General features: G+C 44.9%; 1 long non-coding RNA gene across 1 annotated transcript; it reads left to right on the top strand.

The window, feature by feature from the left end:
* Positions 1-822: 822 nt before the first annotated feature.
* LOC129696703 (uncharacterized) lies at positions 823-12,611 on the top strand. Its single transcript, XR_008723384.1, has 3 exons — positions 823-918; positions 1,221-1,276; positions 11,095-12,611. It is a non-coding gene; the product is annotated as an uncharacterized LOC129696703 (long non-coding RNA).
* The last annotated feature ends 6,336 nt before the right edge of the window (positions 12,612-18,947 follow it).

The raw sequence follows: 18,947 nt of genomic DNA, 5'->3' as shown, positions 1-18,947 counted from the left end.
CCCCTACCCTTACTCCCCCTCTCCACCCCCCCTCCCTACCCTCCCTACCCTTACCCCCCCCCTCTCTCTACCCCCTCCCTATCTGCCCCGTCTCCCTCTCTACCTCCTCCCTCTCTCCCTCCCCCTCCCCCTCTCTAATCCCTCCCTATCTACCCCTACTCCCCACCTCTCACCCCCTCCCTCTCTGCCCCTCTCCCCCCTCCCTCCTACCCCTCCCTCTCTTTCTCTACCCCCACCCCCCACCATTCCCACATGGGCACAAGGCTTTTTGCCCAGTCACCTGCTCTACTCACTCTACACCTATGACTGGGTAGCCAGACACAGTTCCAACAAAATCCTTAAATCTGCCGACAACACAACCATTTTTGGATGATTTACGGGTAATGATGAGTCAAAGTATAGGAGGGAGGACAATCATTTAATTGAATGGTGCCAGAACGACAAGCTTATCTCAATGTCAGTAAGAAAAGCTGATTATTGACTTTAGCAGAAGAAGGTCGAGGATCCACAAACCAGTCTTCATCGATAGGTCGATGGTGCGTAGAGTCAACAATTTCATGTTCGTTGGCATGCATACCTCTGAAGATTTGTCCTGGACACGGCATATTGAAGCAATCCTAAAGAAACCCAACCAACGCCTCTATTTCCTTACAGGATTGAGGAGATTCGGTAGGTCAACAAACATGCTCTTGAACTTCTACAAATGGCCGCTTTACAAAATATTGACTGGTTGCGTCACTGCCTGGTTCAGCAACTCGAATGCCCAGGAGTGAAGGAGATTACAACAAGTGGGTGGACACTGTCCAGTCCATCACAGGTGCTGACCTTCCAGGATGGAAGGGATCTACAGGAGGCACTGCCACAAACTGGCAACCAACATCATCATCCAGTGGCCAGCTTCCTCCCAACAACCATTAAGTTAGTGAACACTACAAACACCAACAACTAACTTCAAACTACGAACTGTCTTGGTTGCATGAACGACTTTTGTTTTATTTTGTACTAATATTGTTTTTTTTTTAATTTACTGAACTTTTTCTTTTGTTTGCTTTTATTATGTTATCTAATGAGTTTACGGAGCTGTGGTACTGCTGTGAGTAAGAAAGTAATTGTTCCATTTTGGTACCTATGACAACTAAATACACTTGACTCAACTCTCTTGTCATTCTCTCCACCCTTGCCCTCTGTAACTTAACACACTTGTTTTCTCACTTTACTAGTTCTGACAAAGAATCCTTGACGGCAAACATCAATTTCATTTCTCTGTCCACCAATGGTGAGTGCTTCCTGCATTTTCTATTTTTATTTCAACTTTCCAGCATCTGCAATTTTTGATTGCTCCAATCAGAGACAAATGAATGATTTAAACATGCAAGATTGCAGATGTTAGTTTCACTGTTCTTTTGTTACAAAGGGAGAAGCAGTTGGGTTTACCAAAATATGTGTGATATAATAAATCACGTGTGATCGTGCATTGTTGTTCACAAGTGAGCAAACCTGGAGGAATCTTGAACCAATAAGACACACCTTTTAGATCTCAAACCTCCCCTTTCTTTCTAAAAGCCTGGAGCGTATCGTCACCTCACAACCTCAATCCCATCTCTATGCCAATAACCTATTCGAACCCCTCCAATCTGGTTTTCGCCCCCTCCACAGCACAGAAACCGCTCTCCTCAAAGTCCTCAATGACCTCCTCACCTCTGCTGACACCGGTTCCCTCAACATCCTCATCCTCCTCGACCTGAGCGCAGCCTTCGATACCGTGAGCCATAACATTCTGCTCACCAGACTCAAAGACCTCGGTATCGAAGGTACTGCACTCAGCTGGCTCCGTTCCTACCTTTCCAACAGATCCCACTTCATCTCTCTCCACAACCACACCTCTGCTACAGCCACAGTCACTCAAGGCGTTCCCCAAGGCTCCGTACTCGGCCCCCTCCTCTTCATCATCTACATCCTCCCTCTTGGTCAGATACTCCGCCACTTCAACCTGGACTTCCACTGTTACGCTGATGACACCCAGATCTACCTCAGCACCAAATCCCCCCACAACCCCCTCCCCCTCTCCCATATCAACTCCTGTTTGTCAGCTATAAAAACCTGGATGCAACATAACCTCCTCAAACTCAACAGCGATAAAACAGAATTCCTCCTCATAGGCTTCAAATCCACACTCAGCAAAATCAATAACCCCACTCTCACCATCGACGGCACCACTGTCTCCCCATCTCCCCAGGCCCGCAACCTTGGCGTGATCTTTGATTCCACCCTCTCCCTTGAGCCTCACATCCGCCATGTCATTAAAACCTCCTTCTTTCACCTCGGCAACATCGCCAAAATCAGACCCTCTCTCACACCTCCCGCTGCTGAAAGACTCATCCATGCCTTCATCTCCTCCTGACTGGGCTATTGCAACTCACTTCTCCTTGGCATCAGCTCCACCTACATCAACCGACTCCAACTGGTCCAGAACGCAGCCGCCCGACTCATCACCCACACCAAATCCTGGCATTACATCACTCCAGTCCTCAAACAACTTCACTGGCTTCCCATCTCCTACCGGATCACCTACAAAATCTTGGTCCTCACCTACAAAGCCCTCCACCATCTGGCCCCCCCATATCTCACTGACCTCCTCTCCCCCTACCAACCCTCACGGTCCCTCAGATCCACATCAGCCGGTCTCCTCTCCATCCACAAATCCAACCTCCACAGTTTTGGGGACAGAGCCTTCTCCAGGGCAGCTCCCAAGCTCTGGAACTCCCTCCCCCAACTGATCCGCAATTCTGAGTCCCTCACCATCTTCCAGTCCCGCCTCTAGACCCATCTCTTCACCTCTGCCTATCCTTAGCCCCACGTACCCCTCCCTTTTCATCTGTGCTTGAATTGTTGCTCATTTTAGCTGGTTTGGTTTGGTTTGTTTTGTTTTGTTTTTGTTTTTTGTTTTTGTTTTTTGCCTTGCCTTGTAAAGTGACTTTGAGTCCCTGAAAAGCGCTATATAAATTCAATTTATTATTATTATTATTGGAGCTCCCGGTATCATTCTGTTTCCGACAAATCACTCTGCATACTTTTCTTTTAACTACACTCAAAATCCACAAGGTTACATACTTTACCAAGTCCAGCAGTGATTATTGCAGGAGACCTGGTTAGATGTGTCACGTTTTAAGTTGGGGCAGCCTGGTATGATGAGAACATTGGGGAGCAGTAGATATACAGTATATTATACATTCCCAGTGGAGTTTGGAGGAGCTAAGGCTTCCTCAAAATACCTTAGGCTGGCAAAGCAAACAATCTTCCTACTACCCAGCATGGGACAGTGTTTTAGTTTAGTTTAGAGATACAGCATGGAAAGAGGCCCTTCAGCCAACCGCATCCGCTCCAACCAACAATCACCTCGTACACTAGTTCTATCCTAGGGACAATTTACAAAAATTAATTAGCTTACAAATTCTGTGTGGAAAATGGAATGTTAGCCCTAAGAGCTATATTTAACTCTCTCTAGAAAACATCCAGCGAATTGGCCTCCACTGCCTTCTGTGGCAGATAATTCCACAGATTCACAACTCTGGGTGAAAAGGTTTTTCCTCATCTCAGTCCTAAACGGCCTACCCCTTGTTCTTAAAGTCCTAAACGGCCTAACCCTTATTCTTAAAAAAGCCCTTCAGCCCAACTTGCCCACATCGACCTTTTAATTTCTTCCCTGTACGGGGTACCTGACCTGTCAAGTCTCCGTTGTTGTTGTTGGGGCCTTGCTCCATGGAGCAGTCTCCAACTGGAACGACTTGGGGGGGGGTCCAGTCGCAGAGCCTGCAGACTTGCCATCGTGGAGCAGGCCGAGTTCGGAACGCGGAGAGGTGTGGTGGCGCGCGGCTGCGACCCGACTTCAGAGCTCCGGTGGCTCCTGCCGCAGGCCCGGTGGATGGTGGCATCGGGAGCTCGCGGGTTCCTGGTGGGGGACCGCTTTTCGGAGCTCCTACAATGGCAACTTCTCCCGCCCAAATGGCGGGGTTGGAAACAACCCGGAGTGGGGCCTTGCATCGCCTGGCGCTGCCTTAACGGCCGCGGGACTTACCATCGCCCGTCGGGAGCTTTAACATCAGGAGAAGAATAAAGAACAGGGGAGAGACAAGACTTTGCCTTCCATCACAGTGAGGAGGTGTTTGGAGATTCACTGTGATGGATGTTTATTTAATTTGTGTTAATTGTGTGCCTTGTTTTTTTTTTCTTGTTTGTATGACTGCAGAAACGTAATTTTGTTTGAACTTGGGTTCAAATGACAATAAACGTTATTTTATTCTAAAAGTCTCCCTCAGTTCTATTAAATGTTTTCTCCTCATCTTAAACCTATGTCCTCTGGTTCTCAAGGTTGGGCCAACTGGAAGCATGAAGTCATGTGATGTAAACATATGGGAATGCTTCACACTAGAGGTGGTGACTTCACTGCCCACTGCAAGCAGATGACAAGGAACGAGGCTGCAGCTGGGTGGAGGAAGCACACTATTGCATCCACAATCAGAATTGCTGCAATCTTTGAGCACAGGCCCAACTGGTATTTGATTTTGGCAACATCGCTCTTCGACAGTTATTGATGCTGAACTTTGACTTCACTAATGGGGCATGTGTGAGGGATTTCAGGACGGCATAACCAATCTTTACCTGCAAAAGCATTGGTACCTGGACAAGGACAAAAGCAAATCAGCTCCAACACTGTGGATGGACTGCATGGTCTTTGGACCTTCATTAGATATCAGACTTGAGCAAACTCCAGCCACAGACTGGGTCAAGGCTCAGGCATCTGCTTAATGCTTTTTAGATCACCTCACTAATGTCTGCAGGCTGGCTGCTAGCTACATAAAACCTCGGCCAACAACAAAACAGGTTTCTACCAATACGATATCTTCAATCTAACTTGTCTGTCGCCATTCAGAGCACACCTCAGCAGAGCAGGCTGACAGACGCCTAACTTGCAGAGCAATGAACTTTTGTGCCTTAGTGCCACGTAAATCAGTCAGTTGCCTTGTTGTTGTTGTTCTGCAGGTAGTACACAAATGGGCAGATTATGTGGGACAAATGGGCTCAGCATTGATGCATTGAGTGGCTTCTCAAAAAGAGGGATTAGTTTTGGCTGTATCTTTGTCGATCTAATTCCTTTGTCATATTGAGCAACTTGCACACCGACAATCTTTCATCTGGAAGATAAAATCACTCAGTGTTTGACAACTGTACAAGCATTTGAAACTTATGATGTCAAACTCACACACCCTCATATTTTTTGTTAATTTGTTTTCTGTTTCATGATAAACAGGTTTGTTGGATTCTAATAACATGGGTCTGCCCCTCACAAACAAAAAACTCAGCAGTCACATCCTAGACCATCTATGTTCCCCAAATGAATGGAGAGAGAAGAGAGTCACACATGAAATTTACATGATCACATAAACAGCGCTCGGTGAATCAAAAGTGGTCCAAGGAAGATAAATAACTCCCCAACTAATATTTCTTGTTCAGTACATGCTTTCAGAGGCTCAGCCACAGAGAGAAACTCACAAACTAAAAATGATATCTAGAATCAGCTGGCTCCAAAGGCCAAGGGTTGTATTTATTACAACTGCTTTGCTTACCTCCATTTCACTTGATTGATAAAGCGGTTACTCACTGAGGTTATTCAAACATACTCCTCCCTCGCAAGCAACACATGGGGACAGCAATAACCTTTGTGTTGACTTTCATTCCTATTACAACTAATAGAATTGATTTCCTTCATAAACCTTATCGGTCCATAAAAACATAACATCTTATGACTAAGTTATTCCTGTCTGTAGAAGTGAGAACACAACTGATACAGCACTGAAATAAAAGGACATTTAAGCAAATTTATTGTAATAAAAACAGAACTTTCAGCAGGACTGGCAGCAGTAGTCCAGATATAAAGAATTAATATTTCAAGTCGATGAACTGTCATCAAAACTGGACCTACAATGTAAGCTCTGGTTCTCTGTCACGTGCTGATCTGCTGACTATTTTTATAATCTAAAGAGTCACAGAAATTCCTGGCACATAAGGAGACCATTGACCTCATCATGTCCACGTTGACCTCAAGTGCTATTGAGACTAATCCAACTTTCCAAATCCAAACGTTTTTAGGTTTCCAGTAGACACTTCATTTTATGTTTGTCAAGGTTTGCTTTGTGCTGTCCTAACGAAAACATGCTCAGAGCCCTGTTATGAATGTACATCTCTGCTGCCTATTGAAAGTTTGTGTTTATGCAAAAATCTTTCCTTGTCTGTTTCCAAGTAACTGGCAGAATGATGTCAATCATACGGAAATGCATCATCACTTCAAGTATACGTTCCATTGTGGTGAAATGTGAGCCTTCTCCCATGCAGAACAGGTTTTTTTAGGCACTCTTTTGTTCAGACATAAAATACAATTTCTGTCCAATAAAGGTATGGTCGGAATTTAAACCATGAGCATGAAACCAATCACAGTTTTCATCTCACGATTAATATTTTTCTGATTAAATGTAATAATCCCAATGAGACTTAGTCCAGCATCTAAAGCTAGGTTTTTCATAGAGGTCATGCCAAAGGAAGTATATTCATTTCAGAAATATGTTGGATATAGAGTCAAAGTCATACAGCACGAAAACTGTCCCTTCAGCCTAAATCACCCATGCCAATCAAAATGACCTATCTAAGATGGTACAATTTTCCTGCATTTGCCCCATTGTCCTCTAAACCTTTTCCGTCATCCTTAGTATTTTACATGCTATTATAGTACCCAGATCAACTACCTTCTTTAGCAGCTTATTCCATATAACCCACAGTACTCTGAATGAAAAAGTTGTCCCTCAGGTTCCTATTAAATCTTACCCCCTTCACCTTAAACCTGTGTCTTCCCATTCTTAATTCGCCTATCCTGAAAAAGGACTCTATATTCCCCTCAGGAAATAAATAATAATAATAATAATAATAATAAATTTTATTTATGGGCGCCTTTCAAGAGTCTCAAGGACACCTTACAAAAATTTAGCAGGTAGAGGAACAACATGTAAGGGGAATGAAATAAATAGTAGAGACATGACTAGTACACAAATTAAAGACAGAATTCAATAAAAAACACAATATGAGGCAATTAATGCACATATGAAAAGGGAGGAGGACGTGGGTCTAAGGATAGGCAGAGGTGAAGAGATGGGTCTTGAGGCGGGACTGGAAGATGGTGAGGGACACAGAATTGCGGATCAGCTGGGGGAGGGGGTTCCAGAGCCTGGGAGCTGCCCTGGAGAAGGCTCTGTCCCCAAAACTGCGGAGGTTGGACTTATGGATGGAGAGGAGACCGGCTGATGTGGATCTGAGGGACTGTGAGGGTTGGTAGGGGGAGAGGAGGTCAGTGAGATATGGGGGGGGCAGATGGTGGAGGGTTTTGTAGGTGAGGATCAGGATTTTGTAGGTGATCCAGTGGGAGATGGGAAGCCAGTGAAGTTGTTTGAGAACTGGAGTGATGTGATGCCAGGATTTGATGTGGGTGATGAGTTTGGCGGCTGCGTTCTGGACCAGTTGGAGTCGGTTGATGTAGGTGGAGCTGATGCCAAGGAGAAGTGAGTTGCAGTAAGCCAGTCGGGAGGAGATGAAGGCATGGATGACTCTTTCAGCAGAGGGAGGTGTGAGAGAGGGTCTGAGTTTGGCGATGTTGCGGAGATGGAAGAAGGAGGTTTTAATGACATGGCGGATGTGAAGCTCAAGGGACAGGGTGGAATCAAAGATCACGCCAAGGTTGTGGGCCTGGGGAGATGGGGAGACAGTGGTGCCGTCGATGGTGAGAGTGGGGTTATTGATTTTGCTGAGTGTGGCTTTGGAGCCTATGAGGAGGAATTAGATCACCCGTCAGCCTCCTGTGCTCCAAGGAATCAAAGTCCTAGCCTGATCAACATTTCCTCATATCTTTTTTAATAATGATGGGATGAGAAATGTGGGGCTTTTATTGTTTATGCATTGAAGCTGAAATGAGGGCCTGATGCTAACAACATAATATTGCTGTTATTAATTTGGACTCATTTCAGGAAGCTTGTCCTCATTATAGCACTAAAGTTTTGAAGTGACATATTGGAAAGATCAGCAGCTGGACAGACATAAGTGCAGAAGAACAAGGTTATATCTGAACAGGAGCTGATATCTTTTTTTAAAAATCCGAAAACTGCAGATGCTGGAATTCTGAAAGAAGAACAAAAAATGCTGGAAACAGCCAGTGTGTCTTGCAGCATCTGTGAAAAGAAAATAACTAATCTTTATGTCCTTTATGTCACAGATAAAGAAGTGTTGTTCGCATAAATTAAAAAAAAGCAAAGGTTGTCATCTGTCTGAAGAAGGGTCCTGATCCGAAACGCCATCGGTCCCCATTTCCCACCACAGATGCTGCCTAGCCCACTCACTTCCTCCAGCAACTTGTATTTTATATGCCCTCCTTACTTTCTCTTTCTACTATCTTTCTCTTCCTTATCTTAAACCTACACCCCCTGGTTGTAAACTCTTCTGCTCTGGAGAAAAGCTTGCAACTACCTACCTTTTCATAACCGTGCAACCTTGTCAGGTTCCCTCTTAGATTATCTCCACTCCAAAAACAAACCTCGCATTGTTATTTTAACATTCTTTTTGTATGTCCAACAATTGTCATTGTGATCTCTTTTTGCCTACACTACTTATAATGATATGCATGTAATCGGTTGCAGTGATGGTATATGGATGGGAAGTATATGGATGGGAAGGGAATGGAGGGTTATGGTCTGAGCGCAGGTATATGGGACTAGGGGAGATTATGTGTTCGGCTCGGACTAGAAGGGTCGAGATGGCCTGTTTCCGTGCTGTAATTGTTATATGGTTATATGGTTGTATGGTTATAACATCATCGTCCACCCACTCCTGTCCTGTCCTGGAGGATGGAAACTGGCACATATTTCAAGCATCAAATCTAAGCAATTCCATGAACACAATCAATGTAAAAATAGCAATTAAAACTTTCTATAGTATTTTTTGCCATGAAATACAGATAAGAGAACAAATATCAATTTCCACGGGAAGGGACTATGCCTTATTGAAGGTTTTATATAGCAAACATTTTTGGCACATGGTGGGGACCTGAATTCTATCCTTCAAAATGCAACCCATGTGCGCCTCAAACCACTTTATGTGATTCACAATATTTCTTCCTGTTCACGCCTCATGAGTTGAATGTTGCGGAGAGGAGAAGTGGAAGTGGTAGTTCATCAGAAGCTGACCATCACTTCCCTGTGTTGTGTCAAATGGAACTATTGAGTTTGGTGAGTTGCGTAATCAGGAATCTGGCCAGCTGCCATTTGGAAGTCTCTGGTATGAAATCCTCCCTGGATTCAAGTCAAGCAATGGTCTGATTTTAAATTGCCATCCTTTTCATTCACATCTCTCAGTGGCCTTACTCTTCCCTTTCTTTGTAATCTCCTCCAGTCCAGCAATCCTTGAGACATCTGTACATCCCAAATTCTGCCCTCTTATTCTTCCAGGACTGAATCGATCACTCAATTGTCAATGTTCCTTTCCAGCACCTCTCTACCTCTTTATTTCTCCTACTCTATTTTCTTGAATCGGAGCAAATCAAAACTATTGTCCCTCTGCCCTATATGTCCCAGATGGATGGGAAGGGATTGGAGGATTATGGTCTGAGCGCAGGTATATGGGACTAGGGGAGATTATGTGTTCGGCACGGACTAGAAGGGTCGAGATGGCCTGTTTCCGTGCTGTAATTGTTATATTTATATGTTATATGGTTATATGTCTCAGTATTTTCTCTGATAAATCTCCTGTGCAACACCTTTTATGCCCCTGTCCCACTTAGGAAACCTGAACGGAAACCTCTGGAGACTTTGCGCCCCACCCAAGGTTTCCCTGCGGTTCCCTGCGGTTCCCGGAGGTTTTTGTCAGTCTCCGTACCTGCTTCCACTACCTGCATCCTCCGGAAACTACCTGCAACCTCCGGGAACCGCACGGAAACCTTGGGTGGGGCGCAAAGTCTCCAGAGGTTTCCGTTCAGGTTTCCTAAGTGGGACAGGGGCAATTTTTCAACTCCCCATTAGTCTGGAGTCACGAATCCCATGAACGATAAACAGATTTGTTAGGAGGTTTTATTTGTTTTTTATTTTTTATTGCTATAATTTTTACCCATTTTATCTAGAGGTGGTCAATTGTATATTCAGACGGGTTTGGGTGAGAGCCAAAGTGTTATCATGTTCTCATAGCAGTCTTATAACTTTAGCCCTTTGCAAGATGCCTGATAGCCTTAATATTAGCAGCCCGGAAGAGAAAGGAAATGGAAATATTGGAAGGGGCAGGAGGAATTTTCGTCCCTTTCCATAACCTCCACTAATAGGCAACAGCTTGTCTAAACCTTGCAAGAACTTGTGTGCATCAGCAACTCCCAATGTAAGGTGCCTTGGTAATGGTAATGATCTTTCAAACATCACACATTGTTACCTTATTGGTAGGGACACAACCCTGTTAAAGGCGTTGCTCCTGTTCCCTCCTGTGGCCGAGTACCCAGCACACTTGCCTTAGGGAATGCTCGCCAAACGTTCAGTTCTGAATGAAATCCAAAACCACATTTAATTAGAGGATTACACATATTGAGGGACAATTATGGAATGATGTGAATAATTTGTTCTCATAAATGCGCTCCCACTGTCAATTAAGATGATGGAAACATAGGAACCGGTCTTGGTACATTCAGGGGAATAATAATTGTGGGATATTCGGGGAACTTGCTCATTGTTGCTTATCATCATTGCTGAAGCTTGAACTGAATGACCAACCCGACAAGACTAAGAAGTTAATGGTGGACTTTAGGAGGGAAGGAAGACCTTCTCCATCAAGGGTGTGGATATGCAGTTTACCAACGAGTACACCTTGGAGTTAACCTAGACAATAAACTGGACTGGTCCAGGATCGCTGAGGCACTGTATAAGAAGGGACAGAGGCAATAAAAAAGCGCTGGGGGATGGGTTGGCAATGGGACTGCTCTCAATCCAGCGCAGCTATTGATATGTTACTGCACTGCCTTTGCAGAAGCGCATCAGCCCTTGAAGGCACATTGCTAGGCCCAGCAGTGAGGTCCTGTGCATCCAGGTCAGTGAAGGGAGGTGAATGGGGCCATACCACCATCAGAGGAGACTGCCAAGAGATGGCTATAGCTGCCTTGGATGTCAGGACTTTCATATGAAGAAAGACTGGATAGACTCGGTTTGTACTCGCTAGAATTTAGAAAATTGAGGGGGGATCTTATAGAAACTTACAAAATTCTTAAGGGGTTGGACAGGCTAGATGCAGGAGGATTGTTGGGGAAGTCCAGAACAAGGGGTCACAGTTTAAGGGTAAGGGGGAAATCTTTTAGGACAGAGATGAGGAAAACATTTTTCACAGAGAGAGTGGTGAATCTCTGGAATTCTCTGCCACAGAATGTAGTTGAGTCCAGTTCATTGGCTATATTTAAGAGGGAGTTAGATGTGGCCCTTGTGGCTAAAGGGGATCAGGGGGTATGGAGAGTAGGCAGGTACAGGGTGATCATATTGAATGTCGGTGCAGGCTCGAAGGGTCGAATGGCCTACTCCTGCACCTATTTTCTATGTTTCTATGCCTTCTTTCAGAGTAAGAATCCAGGACCGAGGAGCAGTGCAGACTGCAATTTCATGATCTCACAAGTCTGTCAAGGTGAGTTGCTCACAACTAATTAAACTGTACTCTTGCATGCACACACTCGCACCTCTCACACACAAACTGCTGCACCATCTACACACCCACAAATACCTTTATCCTTCCTTGCAGCAGACAGCTCAGCACTATTGACATTGCAACCCCTCCATCCCAAATCGCGATCCAAGCATTCAAAATTCTGATAATGATAAGGTCATTCCATGCTATTCATCATTAAGGCTAAGACAGCAAAGAACAGGAGAGAGTCACGGTTATTCAGCCCAGAAACAGACTTTTGACCCAACATATCTATGCCAACCATCGAGGGAAATGTATGGTTTTTGGTAAAGGAAGTTTGCAGATGACACCAACATTGATGGTGTAGCTGTAGCAGACAATGAAGAAGATTGTCTATGGGTACAACGCAATATTGATTCATTGGAAAGTTGGGCAAAGGAATGGCAGATGGAATTTAACTTGGAAAAGTGCAAAGGGATGTATTTTATGGAAGTTAGACTAGGCCACAACTGAATAGATGAAGTGGTCTCATTAAATGTTGTTGAACAGAAAGATCTACAAGTACATACTTCCCTGGAAATGGCAATTCGGTAGACAGGGTGGAGAAGAAAGCATATGGCATGCTCGGCACCACGTACAAGAGTTGGGAGGTCATGTTGCAGTCATCCCAGTCACACACTTCTACATGGTCAACAGAATCCAGCTCCAATTGCACAGAGCTGATTCCAAGGAGATGAAACCAGACATCTGTGATTCAGGGATTATTTCATTGTGCCAGCTCCTGCTCTGGAAATTGAGTCATTTTTGTAGAGCAGTTTGAGTGACTCTTAGTCTCCAATCCACATCCTACTACAGCCTCCCAGGCAGCACATTCGCCCATGCTCCCAGCCACCTAGACCACTCTGCACCTTCATTTAACTCGCGTCAGCAACCTGAACCTGGCCCTTCTACGCTTATGCTTCTCATGAATTATCAATATGCAGTGGCATTGCCCAAGCACATTGACCTAAAATCTGTGCACCCATTCCAGTGAGGCATGGCAGGGTTAGGTTGCTAATGCCAGCAACAGCCCACACCCATCAGACTTAACTCTGCACGATGATTTTATTTGAACCAATTGCCGTTGAACTTGAATATAGTCTTGGGAATTATTTATAACAAAGAGACATGTAAAAGGTATTACTTAAAATTGATGTTTATATCTACAGTTTAACACGCTAGTGTTTTATCTATGTGATATTTTGGGTGGGTATCAATGACTTGGTATGATTAAGACCACAGCTGATTCAAGGACACTTTAAAGTTTAGTTTAGTTTATTTTATTGTCATGTGTACTGAGGTACAGTGAAACACTTTTCTGTTGCGTGATATCCAGTCAGCGGAAAGACTATACATGATTACAACCAAGCCATCCACAGTGTACAGATATGGGATAAAGGGAATAACATTTAGTGCAAGATAAAGTCCAATTAAAGATTGTCTGAGGGTCTCCAATGAGGTAGATGGTAGGTCAGGTCTGCTCTCTAGTTGGTGATAAGATGCTCCAGTTGCCTGATAACAGCTGGGAAGAAACTGTCCCTGAACCTGGAGGTGGTGCACTTCCACACCTTTGCACCTCTTAATCATACCAAGTCATTGATACCCACCTACAAATATATCACTTAGATAAAACACTGGAGTGTTAAACTGTTGTAACAAGTATCATTTTTAAGTAATGCCTTTTGCCTTTGTTATAAATGATTCTCAAGACTATATTCAAGTCCAACGGCATTTGGTGCAAATAATATCATTGTGCGCAGCCAAGTCAGATGTGTGCAGCAGTTGCTGACATAACATTAGCAACCTAACCCTGCCATGCCTCACTGGAATGGTTGCAGGAATTCCAGGTCAATGTGCTTGAGCAATGCCACGATATAATGAGCGATTTGTGACCCTTAAAAAACATCTAGCTTCAATGCAGCAGCAGCAGCGGGATTGTGAAATAGTTTGACTGATGTCATAGCTGTCACGTTAGTCTGGTTATGATTGCATATGACCTCAGTGCAAAATTCATAACTATCTCACGGTTCTCCTTTCTTGATTGCTCTGCTCAGCTCTCACGCAATTTGCCTTGGCCATCTAACAGGTATAGAGACACATTTGAAGCAGGGAAATATGATTGAGGCTGCACACTGAGGTGAGACATGCCCTGCAATTTACCTTCTCTAGAGACGGTTATAAAGAGCATTGAAAAATACAAGGGTAGGTGAGAGAAAAGTTAATTAAAAGTCATTGCTTGCGCACCAAGTGTGGCAATACAATTTCAAGAGTCATAAGTTACACCCAGGTTCAGGAACAGCTTCTTCCCTCCAGCCACTATAACCTCAAATAAGCTCTGAACCACAGACTATTAATTTTATTATTGCACTTTTATTGTTTGTTTTTATGTGTACGTATGTATGTGTAATTACTGAGGGTAGGCACTAGGCAGTCAATCGACTTTTAAAAATCGTAAAAAAATCCACGCATGCGCAGAAAAGCGTGACAACTGTGCATGCGCTCGTAAAAAAATGCGCATGCGCATATCGGTCCTACAGGCAATCAGTCGACTTTTACAAAATCTTAAAAACAGCGCACGCGCAGATTGGTCTCTCTTGTGGGTATGCGCTGCACCTTGCGCACAGTCCATGGTGCAAAGGCAGAATTTTAGCTTTCTCACTGCCCGTTGTAAGTGAAGGCTTGAAACTGCGTCCACAGTTACGCGTAACGCATGTACTACGGATGAAAGGCAAGGGAGAATTATGCCTACCTAAGACTGATTGTTAAAATAATAACCATTTAATAATAAATACTGAATTTAGCAAATGAATTGGAAATCTTTACTATTTATATTTAATAATTACCATTTTATAATTTTTGTCAGGGTAGGCACTGCCTACCTTGCCTACCCTGAGGGCACGTGCCTGATATATATATTATGATCTGTATATATGTGTACGTGAGTATGTGTATATATCCACACACACTGAACTTTTTTCTTGTTTATTATATTCTTTACAATGTACTATGTTTTCATATTCTGCAAATAAGAATTTCATTGTTCTATCTGGGACATCTCTATATAACTAAAAGTCTTCGTCTTGTTTGCGCCCACAATGTGCCCATGATGTGCCCACGATGTGTCAATCTGGTTTTCCTATCTTCTTCCAAACGCTAGGCCACAGCCTTCCCATTTTCGCGTATCCTACTCACATTTTTCCTGTTTTGGCGATAAACATCCTCCCGTCACGTTCCCACCTATATTTCCGAAGTTATTAATCCTTTAAATTTTAAAAAACAGTCCCAGAGAGTGGGGGAATTGAGGGAGAGGAGGGGGTATGGAGGATGGTTGCCATGTCTACACTCCCTCTCTCGCCCCTCCATCTACCCTCCCACCCTTTCTCTACCCCCTCCATATCTGCCCTCAGGAGGAGGAGCCATCTTGGGGAGCGGCTGCTAACCAGCAGCCGTCCGTTTAATTCAGCTTTTTTTTTGAAGTTTTTAGTAAGTCCTGTGCTTCGTCTGTTGGAGAAATGGACTTTTTAATGTGGGGGTAGGGGGTAATTCTACTTCTAGGTCCCTACCTGGTCGGTGAGGCAGCTTTTTCTCTGGGCTTCCCCGTCGACCCGTCCTTGTGGCCTACCAGCGGGCGTGGAGCGCCGTTTCCCAGCACCTCGGCTTCGGTGGCGGCTCAGCGCTGGAGCGCTATCGCGGAGCGGAGCGGGCGATGCCTTGCCTGGGTCGCCGCGCTGGATCGACGCGCTGGAGCTCCGGTGAGCTGTGACCGCCGAGTTCAACACCTCCGGGCTGCGGGTCTGCGGAGCGGAGCAGGCGGCGCCGACTCTAACATCGGGAGCCTGGGAGCTCCAACCCGGCGCGGCCTGGTCGGCTTCGGAAGCCGCGGTCCCCAGTTACGAAGCGTCCATTCCAGATGGCCCAGCCGCTTAGAGGACTCTCCCGACGCCGGGGCAACTCCACCCGGCCAGAACGGTCAGGAACATCGGGCCTCCGTAGAGGCAATAGCGGTGGCCTCAATAGGCCTGACTTTGGGTGAACTGGGGATGGGAACTGGACATTGTGCCTTCCCCCACTGTGGTAACCATTGTGGGGGGATGATTTTTTTGTGTGTAAGTTAATATGTTAGTCTGTGTCCAAGATGGCTGTCGGAAGGGAGAGTGGACGCTGGCGCGCTTTAGCTGCTGCTGCTCTCTCTTCACATTGTGTTTTTGATTTTTTGTCTTTGGAGCAATTGTCTTTAATTTGTGTATTGGTGATGTCCTTATTATTTATTTTACTCTGACTATATGTTTTTTCTCTCTTGTTAATTTCTGTAAGGTGGCCTTGAGACTTTGAAAGGCGCCCGCAAATAAAATTTATTATTATTATTATTATTATTGCCCTCACTTCCACCCTCTATAACCCTCCCTCTCTAACCCCCTCCCTCACCCTCTCACCCTCTCTCTCTCTCTCTCGACCCTCCCTCCCCCACACTCAACCCCCTCCCTCCCTCTCTCTCTCTCTAATACCCTCCCACACCCTCCATCTCCCCCCCCTCCCCCTCCATCCCCCTCCCTCCCTCCCTACCTTCCACCCCTCTAATACCACCCTCCACACCCCCTCCATCTCCCTCTCCCCCTCCCCCTCCATCTCCCCCCCTCCCCCTCTCTCCACCCCCTCCATCTCCCCTCCATCTCCCTGCCACCCCTCCCCCTCCCTCTCCACCCCTCCCCCTCCATCTCTGCCACCCTCCATCTCTCTCCCCCTGCCACCCTCCATCTCCGCTACCCCTCCCCCCTCTCTACCACCTCTCCCTCTTTAAGGATTGAAGAGGAGGGTGAATAGGAGGAGGAGGGAGTTCTGGGGGATGAGGAAAATGAGCCGCGCCTGCGCAGTTGGGGACTATGCATGAGTGGTGCAGTATTGGGTTGGAGGAACAGGTGAGTGGTGGAATCTTGCGTTGGGGGAGCAGACCAACGGGTCTGAAGAAGGGTTTTGGCCCGAAACGTTACCTATTTCCTTCGCTCCATAGATGCTGTTGCACCCGCTGAGTTTCTACAGTATTTTTGTGTACCAACGGGTCTGCATTGGTCTGGTATGCCAATAAAATACTCATGACTCGATATTTGTAATGTCAAGAGTGTTTAGTTGTCATATGCACTGAACAAGTAAATTCTTGCTGCAGTTTCACGGGCACATTAAATGCAACAACCCATCCAATATATGGTGTTGGTGGCAATGTAAGTGTGGCAGGTGCCAGAGAAATCTTCAGTGAGTTCGGGAGCAGGCCAAACATGTCTCCTGATGTCGTTAAGAGTGTTCTCCTTCATAAAGAGTAAACTGGTGGCATCCGGGATCAGAAGACAATGTTTCAGAATTATGAGGTTGCATATTTTAGATGGGGATGAGGAGTATATCTCTCTCAGGGAGTCGCGAATCTCTCGAGATCTGTGAGGGCAGAGGCATTGATTATATTCAGGATGAAGGTTAACAGGTATTCAAAGGATAAGGGAGTCGAAGAGTAGGAGAAAAGTGGGAGAAAATCGTGCTGAGGGCAAGATTGGATCTCTTATTGCATGGTGAGCAGAGTCCATGAGCCAAATGCCCTATTCCCAGAGAGACACGGAACTACAGATATTGGAATCAGAAGCAAATATAGAAACTGCTGGATGAAATCAGCAGATCGTAGAGCATCTGCGGGGGGAAATGGACTGTTGACATTTTGAGTCAAGACTCTTTATCTGGACTGGTTTGTTTTTATATGGGCCTATTAAAAATTATTAAAACCTATTAAAAATCATTTTAAGTTCTGAACTAGCTAATATGCTACTGAATCTGTTCTACCAGTCATATCGTGGAATTTTGAGCTCTGATTAAACAAAGAACATAGAACAATACAGCACAAGAGCAGGCCCAATGGCCTACAATGACCATGCCAACATGATGCCAAGTTAAATTAATCTCCTCTGCCAGCACGTGATCCATATCCCTTCAATGAATCTCTAATTCATACTGGAACTAAAATTCAGTCGCATCGTGCTAGCTAAAAGCGTGGTTAAGACTCAAAAATAGCGGGCAGTGTGTGAACACATCACAGGTAGATCTACCACTGGTGTATTGATCTTGGGAAAATAGAGGCAAACAGTAATACCAACCACACCAGGAGTCCGAGTCAACAGAATTGTGTCCTATTTCCTGTTTGCTGTATTCTGAGTGAATTTCTGTTAGTCTGAAGACAACAGAAGCTACTTCCACAAAATAAAAAATACGACTGTGCATTTTCACTTTCTGTATCTAAATCCACCCAACATTATAATACACCCCCCTCACACATCGTGACCCAACTGTCTCCAACCGATTAGAAGCCAACCAATTTCTGCCGTCCACTTAATTCTCATAGTTTGGCCGTCGTTTCCAAATGAGGCCTGATATGGAAAGCCAACCAGGCATGTGAAATTGGGTGAATGATGAGCACTCTACCATAGAGTTTTGGCCAAGTCTGAAATTCCTCCCTTTCACCGTACCTTCTGCATCCAGGTTGGAATACCAACTTCTACACTGTTTATCAGCAACATTTGTGATTTGATCTCTGAATGTTTTGGTATCAGTCCACTGGCACCCATGAGGTATTCTAAGTCAGCTTTTCGTGTATAAATGAATGGTACTAGAATAGGATGCATTGTTTGAATATTCTGTTCCAAACCAATTAGTGGTCATTTATTTTTCCGTTTGCTGGTTCTGCAAACAGAAGTCAATAAGATGGATGAGGAATTGTGTCCCACTGGCTGCTACAGTTAGGATGCACTAGGGTGAGCCAGAAAGGATGTCCTGAAGATGATGAGAAGGTCATGGGAACCTTTCCTTGCAGGGAAAACAGATGTTTCACCACAGGAATTAACTGTGTATGTCTAGAAACTTCTAATTGACTGGTACATTTAAGTGAGGAGCATAAACTGGAATCACCACATCCTGATCTGACACAACATCAGGGGTGTTTATTGAAGGGCCTGTCCAACGGCAATTTTTTTCGCGACTGTCGGCATCATTGACTGATGCATCAGGGTCGCCAAAAGATTTTGAACATTTCAAGAACCAGCGGCGACCAAAACAAATGTTGCGGCTCTTGAGGAAACACCACCGCCGATACATGGTAAATGGGTGGGAATTGAAGAATACAGTTGAACAGAGGGATCTGG

The sequence above is a fragment of the Leucoraja erinacea genome, chromosome 4 (genome assembly GCF_028641065.1).
Source record: "Leucoraja erinacea ecotype New England chromosome 4, Leri_hhj_1, whole genome shotgun sequence".
NCBI classification, from domain to species: domain Eukaryota; kingdom Metazoa; phylum Chordata; class Chondrichthyes; order Rajiformes; family Rajidae; genus Leucoraja; species Leucoraja erinaceus.
Note: the sequence above shows the minus strand (reverse complement) of the source record. Positions and strands in the feature narration are given on the sequence as shown.